This window comes from Python bivittatus, unplaced genomic scaffold (assembly GCF_059951505.1).
Source record: "Python bivittatus isolate LINGU-HERP-01145 unplaced genomic scaffold, Pbiv_v1 ctg000480_np1212, whole genome shotgun sequence".
NCBI classification, from domain to species: Eukaryota; Metazoa; Chordata; class Lepidosauria; order Squamata; family Pythonidae; genus Python; species Python bivittatus.
In genome coordinates, this window is record NW_028277075.1 from 38,424,141 (window position 1) to 38,435,164 (window position 11,024).

The 11,024-nt window shown below is 34.0% G+C and overlaps 1 pseudogene; it reads left to right on the plus strand.

The window, feature by feature from the left end:
• Positions 1-10,816, plus strand: part of LOC148214956 (uncharacterized) — a 30,522-nt pseudogene extending 19,706 nt beyond the window's left edge.
• Positions 10,817-11,024: the final 208 nt, after the last annotated feature.

An 11,024-nucleotide genomic window follows, 5' to 3' on the forward strand; every position in this document is an offset into this window, starting at 1 on the left:
CAGTGAACACAATGGGATTTACTTTTGGGTAACCATGATTAAAATTGTTTTATGTTTAAAAATAAGCTAAGTAGCATGTCAATATCACTTTTCCTAGCCAGACACTACTCATTAATTGATCAAATATTCTCTCAAGCAGTGCTTATTTTAGTCTTATGTTATTCATTTGCAGTTTACAGATCACGGAAGAGGGGGGACTTGTAAAAGGCAGAGCAATATGTCCTTGATTAATAATAGACAATCAGGGTAACAGTTATTTCCAAAGAAGACTAGGTGGCATATACTGAGCAGTTTCCCAGAGAGTAGCAAAATTCCCAGTTTCTGCCAGTATTCAAGGACTAATAGTGTCCCATCCAATTCTCTCTGTTTATTACAGTGTGGTTGGACATGGAACATGAGGGTAAGGATGTTGGTAACAGTATTGGAGGGAAGGGTTTGATGGTGAATGGGTGTTCCTGAGAGTAGGAATCCAACCTGAACAAAAATTAATAAAGCAGGCTTTGTAACTATAATGGAAGGAGCATTTATTTGGGGATTTATTTATATTATTTAAATATATTGAGTTTGAAAGAGCAAGCTACAACATGGCTTATTACTTAATTTGAGGGCAGTGCAAATTATTATTATTATTATTATTATTATTATTATTATTACTATTATGGTTGGTTGCACAGCCAGACAGATGTTTAGACTAGATTTGGCATTTTTTTTTTTTAGTCCTTCCCGAGGACCTGGGATGGTGATGATGATTAAAATTTATATGCTACACAACTCCCAGTGACTCTGGGCAGTTTGCAAATGATTTGAAGCATGAAACACCAAGACATTAAAAACAAAAGGAAACAAAAGAAGGAAGAATAATGAACCGGGTGGAAACAAAAGAAAACAACCTAGGAACAAGTTTTACCTGACAAGATCAAGACTGAGTCAAAAGTGAATTTACAAATGACAGGCTACAAGAACAACATGGAAAAAGATGTTACACTAAACATACAAAAGAAACTGGCTGATGTTTTAATAATTAAAAGGGATATACAAACAATAAACCAAGAGAGTAACCTGATAATTTTCCTGTATTGATTTTACAAAAGAGGCTTGTTACAGTTTTAAAGAATCTTGTGAGAGGGGACAAAGAAAAAATGAAAAGAAATCAAGTTCTATGACATTATTTGAATGGACTAAACATTAAGATTGTTAGAAGTAAAGGGAAGGAATATAAAGCTGGTTTATCTGATCAAGGTTAACATCTTATGTCTGGTAACCCTTAATGGACTTTTACTGACACCAGGACTGAATGACAATGCTTCATTCATTCATTCATTCATTCATTCATTCATTCATTCATTCATTCATTCATTCATATTTGTATGCCACCCATCTCCCCCAGCAGGTGACTCTGGGCAGCTATGGACTTGTTTATAGATAAAATATGGGATATGGAAAGAAGATATCATTTGTTACATTGGTGATAAGGTGATATGTTACTAAAATTGTTTTTCCTTTTGTGATGAAGTTTGGAAGTAACTTCTTTATATGTTTTTTTTTTTACCATATTCTTATTTTTCTTTATTTTCTATTTCTCTTTCTATTTTTTCCCTTTTTTCTTTTCTGCAACTTCTACTTTTTCTTCTATCCTTCTTTTAGTTTGTATTAGTTTTTATTATTATAATTATAATTTTTAATTAAATTACTATTTTTTAAAAAAGGAGTCACCAACTCAAAGTCCAAGGCAGAGTGAATCTGAGAGATTTTATCTGTAAGATAGCCTTATATTCGGTGGGGTAATTTAATACAGCAGTGATAAAAGCAACCCCATCACCACTTCTTTTCTAAAAGTGAAGTAGCCACATTCTATCATTCTTTGTCACCTCACAAGCTCAATCCAGTAATTCAAACAGTTGGAACAGGCTTCTGAGCATGCACTACAAAATATGGAGGAGTCTGGAAAAGCTATGTCAAGGCTAGGAGCTGACAAGAAGTAACTTGTTGAGGCAATTCATATTGCTCTTCATTTCAGGATTGTACCACTTCCCTACCATGATAATAAGACAAAACCAAGGCACTCCCGACAGGTCTATTAATTTTACCTGCCATTGAACAACTTGACATGAAAACAATAATATTTATGTATTTGAAATGAAAAGTGGCTTGGAGAATGTTGGATTTTATTGATCCAACCAGATTGTGACACAGAATCTCTCTCTTTTTCATTCTCTCTCTCACACACTTACCTCCTATCTATCTGATGTGCCTCAGATTTGTTTTAGAGATCATATCTTATCTAAAATAGGTGGATTAAGTTGTTTGCCATGCTGTCAAAAAATTATATTGTCTGTGTATTAAGGAGGTTTCAGAAGGATGAAAACTGTTCATTTTAATTTATTGCTAACTGGACAAGCTACAGCAGGGCACTCTCATGTGGGAAAGAGAGAGAAGGAAGAAGAGAGTAATTAGATCAAGCTGGATTATAATTGGAGTGTAAACTTTTGGTCAAAATCTGATTGATGTTCACCTTTTGTAAGACTGGTGGCATAGGACTGACCTTAACATTAATTTTAAGCAGTGCTTTGTATGAAGACAGCGTATTTACAATGTGTTTAAAGGTATAAAAAGATACCTGTTGGATCAAGCTAAACAGTTACTGTCTAACTTTTCATTCCCATCGCAGCCAAATAGATGCTAATGAGAAGACCATGAGTAGGACATAAGTGCAACTGTAGGACTAGTGCACAATTGAAATCTAGTCCTATGGAGATAATAAACAAAATATTGTGTTAGTATTAAAGACAGGACTGTTGCCAACTTAATATTTAGCCAGTATATATGTATGTATGCATACATGTATATATATTGGATTTTGAAGCTTCCTGACTCAGAAAACAAAACAAAACAAATCCAAGAACCACGTTTGGACAGTTTACCATATTTACAAGAACATATAATTTAAAAGAGACTTGACTAGACTCTTAAATTAGATTTGTGGACAAATCTACATCACTGACATCTGGGGGGGGGGGAATACAGGGGCTCCACAAACACCCTAACCCCAAGCCTGGACACAGAACCAGATCTTAAGAGACTTCTGGAACATTTGAAGCTTGGGAGCCATATATATCTCTGGGGGGATGCTGTTCCAGAGGTCAAGAGGTGTGACAGAGCAGGGACACTTCTCAGTCCCACAAGATGACAACATTTAATTAAAGGGACCTGGAGGGCACCCCCTCTGCCTGATTGTACCAAACAGACAGAAACAATTGGACACAGGCCTCCCTCAATTAACCAGGCCCTTTGATGTTATATAGAAGATGACCAGCACCTTGAATTGCACACAGAGTCTGACTGGTAACCAACGCAGCTCGCAAAGCAGCAATGACATATGGGCAAATTATTATGCAATATTAAAAGTGCAGTCCAAATATGGAAAGGTTGGCATGCTATTAAGAACAAAGGTACTGTTCCACAAAGGAAAGAATCTGAGGGGAATTTCCCTTTAGCCATTCCCATGCTCAGCAAACTGACAGCATCATCCTTAATTTTAGCTGGTCAGAGATGTCTGACAATGTTACTTAGCCAACTTCTCCTATTTCATCTGACAGCGATACAGGGAAGAATTGAGCACGTGGGTGGAGAAGCAGGCAATACGCTTCAAAAGGAATTACCCGCATATATACACTCTGATTAGGTGGTAGATGCTACTGTGCAAGTAGGGTAATGGCACCAAAGAAGCAAAAAAGGCAAGGAAGAGGAAGACAGTTATTCAGTATTTCAGTTATTCAGTAACACATATTGAATATGTTCCAATTTATGCTAATGTTAATCTGAGCTCAAGAATATTCATAGAGATACCTTTTTAACACTGGCTTGTATAGAGGTCAATTGTTGATGCAACAGATTTATTATTTGCTGTTAAGACCAGACATATATATTTTTCCATATAGCTATGATTTAGGTTGCCTGTATTGATTTCAGTCTCCTGCCATGTTTAGATATGCTATTTTCCTCCAGCATATACATATGTTGTGCTTTCCATTTTCAAGTTCCCCATGCACTGGATAATGCAAGGCAAAGAAACAGGCAAAGTTCATGCATTTCATGTTTGTCATTTGAACATCATTGTAGAGTACAAAAATTTAGGACAATGGCCACAGGCACAAAACCTGAATGTATCTGCAATAAGGAAGACTTGTGGATAGAGTGCCGAGAGCCAAGGAAGAAAGATCAAGCTCACAGCCTCAAACGGAACCTCCTTAAAGGACGCTGAGTTCACCCACTCCACTTTCTAGAGCATGTGGGAAAATGTTTAAAGTTATAGAGATCTTCAGACCAGCAGAGCACTTAAACCACCCAGTGAGTGTAGCTCTGGCCTGAAGGATTAAAGTAAAAGTAAAGAAATAATTATATGGATTTAAAAAGAATTAAAAGCAAAAAGTTTGCCAAGAATGGAAACTAAGAAAGTTTAAAATGGATTAAGGGGACAGCTGATTTTGGAATATTGTTTGGAAAGAGGATTATTTAAAGTTGTTAAGAAGGATGATTGGTTGATTTCCATAAACTAAGAGATAAGGGAAGTTGCTTCTGAGTTTTGATCGTTTTAATGGGACAGGAGGGGAAAATTACCCAAATTATTACTTGGGGAGTAATCATGTAAACTGAAATTAAGAATTAAGTAAAACTATAGAGTCCTTGGTGTACTCTGAGCTTGATTGTTTGCTTGCAGATGTTTCATGATCTGACTAGGTAACATCATCAGTGCTAGTGAGTGTGGGTTTTGCTCCCTGTTTATATACCGTAGCTTGACCTGCCAGTGTTGGTGGGGGTGTGGTTTTCTCCTTGGTAGTTCCTTGATTAGGGTATTGTTTTCTGCTTGATTGTTTGTCAGGTGCCAGATAAGCAAGGATTAACTAAAAAGTTGGGAGTTTTATATTCTTAGTGTGATATGAAAGGAGAGGAGGCTACCAGGAGTAGCTTACTCCTAAATCTTGCATGTGAGACATCACCTTTCCTGCTATCCATGTGTACAATATAAACATCTGTAGAGAGAGGATCTTTGGGTGTACTATTATATTTATAAGGGACTCTCTTGATAGATATTATTGCTCTACATGCTGATTTTGAGAGTTGGGTAACATCAAATCCATGATGGAAGGGTAGTGTAATGGTACATGGGAATAACCTTGAGGGACAAGAGGAAGAGCCACCAACTAGGCAATGGTCAGATAAGAGGAAGCTGAGACTGCAGAAAGAATGGGGGTGTGGCAAAAATCTCAGAAGGGGCCCTCCCTAGTTTCTTGGACTGTAAAGGCAAGGGGGAAGATATGTCCTTTCAGACTTTCAAGATTTTGTTACTGTAATCTTACTATAAAGATAAAGCTAGTACTTCTGGATGTGCTGCTTGTCTGGACTACCTTGCAAGACTAACAGGTAGAAAGGAAACATGGGGCAATAGCTCCTTGCTGCTATGTTGTTGTTCATACTTTTCATAATGCCTGAAGAGAGATTTTGTTTTCCATACTTTGAACAATAGTATTACCTTCCTGTACCTCATGCAGATCAATTTCTCCATCCACTGCAAAGCTGGAAGAAAGCAATTACTTTGCCTTTGTTAGAAGCACTTCAATATTTGAAGAAACCCTCGTAATTCATATCTTTCTCTCACCCTACCTGCACAATGTTTGTCAAACAGCCTACTTGAACCTTTCAAAGTACCACATTAAATCTTGCAAGTCGAAACTATAATATGAAAGATGCATAAATCCATAGGATACAATATTGGACTGAGCCATTGATCCATAGCGTTCTGTATTCTGTCTCCAGAAGTGATCAATATCTAACACTTCAGAAAAAGAAAAAGAAAATCAACCACCCCCATAATGAAATCAGTCAATCTTCTATTTTGTATGTGAGGACTAGGATGGAAATTTCTTTTTATTTCTTGCAATGAACACAAAGAACTTTTTTTGGGGGGGGGGTATAAACAGTATTGGCAGCATTATTAGTTCTTCTGAGAAATTCAACAGCAGCATTTAAATAATTTTCTTCAGTGAATTGCAAAGATACCATACTTATTTTGCTCTTACCTTTTGATTGAAAAAGCAGTCTTCAAACCTGCTGTGGTTAGCAATAGCTAATTTTGGCACATTGTTGCACAAATTTAACTCTTTTTTTATTTATTCTCAAAATAAGAACTGTTATAACAACTATTCTTATAGTAAGATATTTCATTCTTTCCTTTCCAAGAAATATCTAGTGCAGGTGGCCTAACAGCAGCAGAAAAAAGAAAGATGCCTTCAAATAATGGATTTGAAGGCAGTTACTAAGGGTGCCTTGAATTTCAAGAAGAATTAATTTGTTAGTCTTGGACCAAATAAATTCAGATTCTTCACTTGATGCAATGATTACCAAGCAGAAACTCACAGTCTGATGTAAATGGATGATGGGTTTTGTTTTTTTTTACTCTTGCTTTCACAAGGTTGAAGGAAATAGAAGAGGAAGCAATAGATAAGGTGGATAGATGGGATCAAAAAGATTATTGGGATGTTCTAGGAAGAACTTTAATTTTGTACTAAAGAGAATGAACATTTGACTGTACAGTCACTAGCAGTTACACATAGCTGGAAGGCTCTTTGTTAGATGGCATTCTCTACTATGCTGATGTCATGCCAGTAATCGTTTTTTGAAGACCTAAGGGTTTCCCTGTAATGTAGATTTCTTTGTGATTAGGTTTCTATATTAATTTTAGTTCCTAAAATATTAGAGATTTTGAAATTTACTTTGGGAGGACATACTGAAACAGAAAGAGGTAACATTATCCCCATGTGTCAGATTTATTTGTTTTATTACATTTATTATGGCCACCCAGAGTGGGTGGCCATAATAAATTTAAATGCATAAATAAGGTCATGAAAACTTCATTTGGCAGCCAGCAGGCTCCTTCTTCCACCTGATATCTTTTTTTTTTTTAAGTATTAATTTAAAATAATAACAGTATGAGATAGGTCTTGGTGGAAAGGCTGGACAAATAGATCCCATTTTTAATGGTAAACACATAAAAGAAAAGAGTTGATACTGGATTAGTTATAACCTGGATCAAAACAAGGGCCACATCTGATATTATGGTTCCTAGGTATTAGTCGATAAATGGACTCATCCAGTCCTGCTAACCAGCCAGGGTGGCCAGCTGTATAATGAGCAGAAGAACCTATAAAATGAAATAATTGGTCAATTGATGAAAAGAAAGTGCAATCATGAAATGCCATTTTTAATCACACCCTAAAACAAGGGGATTTCAAAAGAGCATATCTGATATTTGAAAACATAAATACCCAGATTAAAAAAGAAAAAATAAATTGATGAACAGTGATTAATGGATCAATAAAGATTTATGTTTATAACAAAAGTTCTTACAGATATTGAATTGCACAAATTAAAAAAAACTAGTTGAGAATACTAAAACTATTGACAACAACACAGTTGAAAGTGAAGAGTATCAAATAAACACAATTTTTGCACAGCAGCATCACATTTTATAAACTGAGACAGAGAACAATGATGGTGAAAGACATGAAAACATTTAGCAAAAGAATGAACATCAGCTCTCAGGCAAATAGATGGAACTGAAAGAGAGAAAAAAGAACATTCAAAAAATTCAGACCATAAGGAAAAGCATCCACCATTGAAAAATATTAGATAAAAGAACTACTGAAAGTTCTGAAAGATGTAAATTTGTTAATAGAAAATATTGAAACACATCAGCTGAAACTAATCAACTAATTATAGCAAAGGAGCAACTTAATTTCAGAGCTGGGATATAGTGCTGTAAAACAAAAGCATCAAAATGAATCACCAAAATGGAAAATTTGATTAGAAAGAAAGAACAATAAATTATCAGCTGATATCAGCAATTTGAAGAATTTGGAGGAAAAAAACAACAAAAAATAATATAAAAGAAGGAAAGTTTACCAAAAAGAATATATAATCTTGACACTTAAAAAAAAAAATTAAAACAATAAGTCACAAGAAAAAAATTGAATAAAGCAGAATAAATACATTTTGACAAAATCAGTAGTTTTGAACAAATCTGAATTTGTTTTGTAATGCATTACTGGGAAATGCAACAAGCATAAGTGCTTTCCCTGATCAAGATGAAACATTAAGATTTATTCCCAGATTAATTTACATTCTGAGCGGAATTCCAGTTTTTATATCTGGAAAATATTTTCAGAAAATGAATTCTTTATTTAGAAAATTTCTATGGGGTTCTTCAATTCTGAGAATATTTTTTTTTACAGAAAATGCAATTACCAATTAATAAGGGAAGATTTGGTTTTCCAAATCTGGAGCTATATCATAATGTTTACCTATTGTCAAGTATTACTGTAAATATTGGAAGCTAACAACTGGTGTTAATTTTCCAATTTGGACAACTTTGGAATATACAGATATAGCATTTTTGGTTGGTTAGATAGTATTAGGATCTAAATAAACTCCAATACTCCTAGAAACAATTTCATCAGTTAGAAAGTTATGGAATGTAACATCTAATAAAAAAAGATTTGACCCTTTTCCCATGCCAAATTGACTTTATGGGGAAACCCAACTTTAAAAATTGGGGAAAAGATAGTGATATGGAAAAAATGAATTGAAGCAGGGATATTGACTTTGGACCAACTGATTGATGATGAAAATGAATTTTTAACATATTCTGTGTTAAGAGATAAATATCATCTATTAGATGTAACCCAATGGCAATATTTACAGTTACAACATTTGTTAATAACACTGTTTGGACGTTTTCAGCTTCTGAGATACCTGAGTTATTAGAACAACTTATTAAATCCTTCAAAACTAAAACTAAAAAAAAAAAAAAACACCTTTTATTAGTTTGTATAGATATTTGGTATCAATAAATCAATTTGATGTACAGATGTTAAGAAATTAGTGGAATAAAGAATTAGAGATTCCTATATTGTCTAGACAATGGGAGTATATTTTAACTTCTATAGCAAGAATGTCAATAGACCTCAAATGATGACTTATACAACAAAAAGATATTTAGAATTTATTGGACTCCATTACATTCATATAGAAATGGATTGTCAAAAACAGCATTTTGTTGATGTACAGTAATAAGCATAATGTTTCTTTAAAACATGTTTCTACAATGTCCTATATTTACCATGTTTTAGGAGAAAATAGCAGACGATATAAATAAGATTGTGCAACAAAAGCTAAAATTTTCAGAGGATAATATTCTTTTGAATATACTACATTGTATATATACAATGAAATATGGCACTCATTTATACAAAATACAATAGATTAAATATATATATATATATTCATATAAATGTATTAGAAATATATACATACTTGAATAATATTTATATTAGATAAGTATATAGAATTATTTTATTGTTTTAATGACGTATTAATATGACTTTTTTGTATTTCACTTTTTTGTTAAAGCGCTTTCTATGTGCTTTTTTCCCTTTTAAATAATCAATCAATCAATCAATCAATCAATCAATCCATAAACTTTTGTTAGTTGGAAATGGTGCTACCAGACTCCTTCTGACAAAAAAGAAAAATTGAACAAAGTGATAGGGTACAATTTGAAAATGGGAATCTCATTAACACTTTGCCTGCAGAAGAAAGATAAACATATCTAGAAATACTCAAATCAAATAACATATTCCATGGTGAAGCTAAAAAGAAATCCAGTTCAGAATATTTAACACAAGTGTGGAAAATTCTACATTAACATTTAAATTGAGTAAATGTAATCAAAACCATAAACCCATGGTTGATACCACTGATGAAATACCCTTCTGGTACAGTAAACTGGACACAGCTTGAATTGGACAATTTGGATCAGAGACTCTGAAAACGGATGGCAATGCGTGATGTATTGCACCCATGAAGTGACGTTGATTGACTAAAATTGAAGGCCATGGTTTACGGCAGATAAAACAGTTGAAGAAGGAAAATGTGGGTTAAATGGCAAGCAGGGAGAAAATGCTAATCCAAATTTGCAAGGAAAACATTTGGAAAGTAGCAGAAGCAAAATATGACTATAAAAATGAACTGTTAGAAAACCATTTAGAAAATTGGAGAGGTAAAGCCTACCACGGCTAATATACAAAAGAAACTGAAAATAAAGTGGACAAGATAAGGAATTGACAATGGTTACCAGCTGGCACCATCAAGAAAGAAACAGAAGGATTAATTTTTGCAGCTCAAGAACAAGCATTACGAACAAATGTGATGAAATCAAGGATTCAATATGTATCAAACTGCGGCAAATGGAGGCGTTGTAAAGAAAAAGATGAAACTATGGATCGCATAGTTAGTGGCTATAGCAAAATTGCTCAGACTGACAATAAAGGCCATTATGACAGAGTAGCCACAATGACTCATTAGCATCTGTGCAAAAACTGTAATTTCCAAGTATTCTGAATATGGTATGATCATAAAATTAAGAAAGTTGTGAAAATATGCTATTAAAATTTTATGGGATTTTTGTACACAGACTGATTGCCATCTAGAACACAACACAACAGATATAGCACTAATTGAAAATAGGGTTTTTTTCGTTTGTTTTTTTGGCAGATGTGGCAATACCTGAGGTAGCAGGATCAAGAAAAAAATTGGAAAAAAATATAAAATACAAAAATCTAACTATCAAAATAGGTAGATTATGGAAAAGAGCTTGCAATGTCTTCCTATAGTTATTGGTTTATTAGGGGGAATAACAATCAAATTAAGGAATTTTTTACAAGGAGAAAATATTATGGGTATACCAACTGCAGAGTTGTAAAAAGAAAAAAAGAAAAAAAAAGCTAGGCCCATGTTAAATCTCACAATGGTATTTGGATTCCTGGCTAGAACCCTAATTTCCAAAGAACACTAGTCAAATATGTGATTCTTTTGTTTGTGCTTTGTATCATGTCATTCCTAGATGAAACAATGAGGAAGAGGATAAGGATGAGGATGACAGGCAAAGCACCAGCCTCTGGCAGCATATT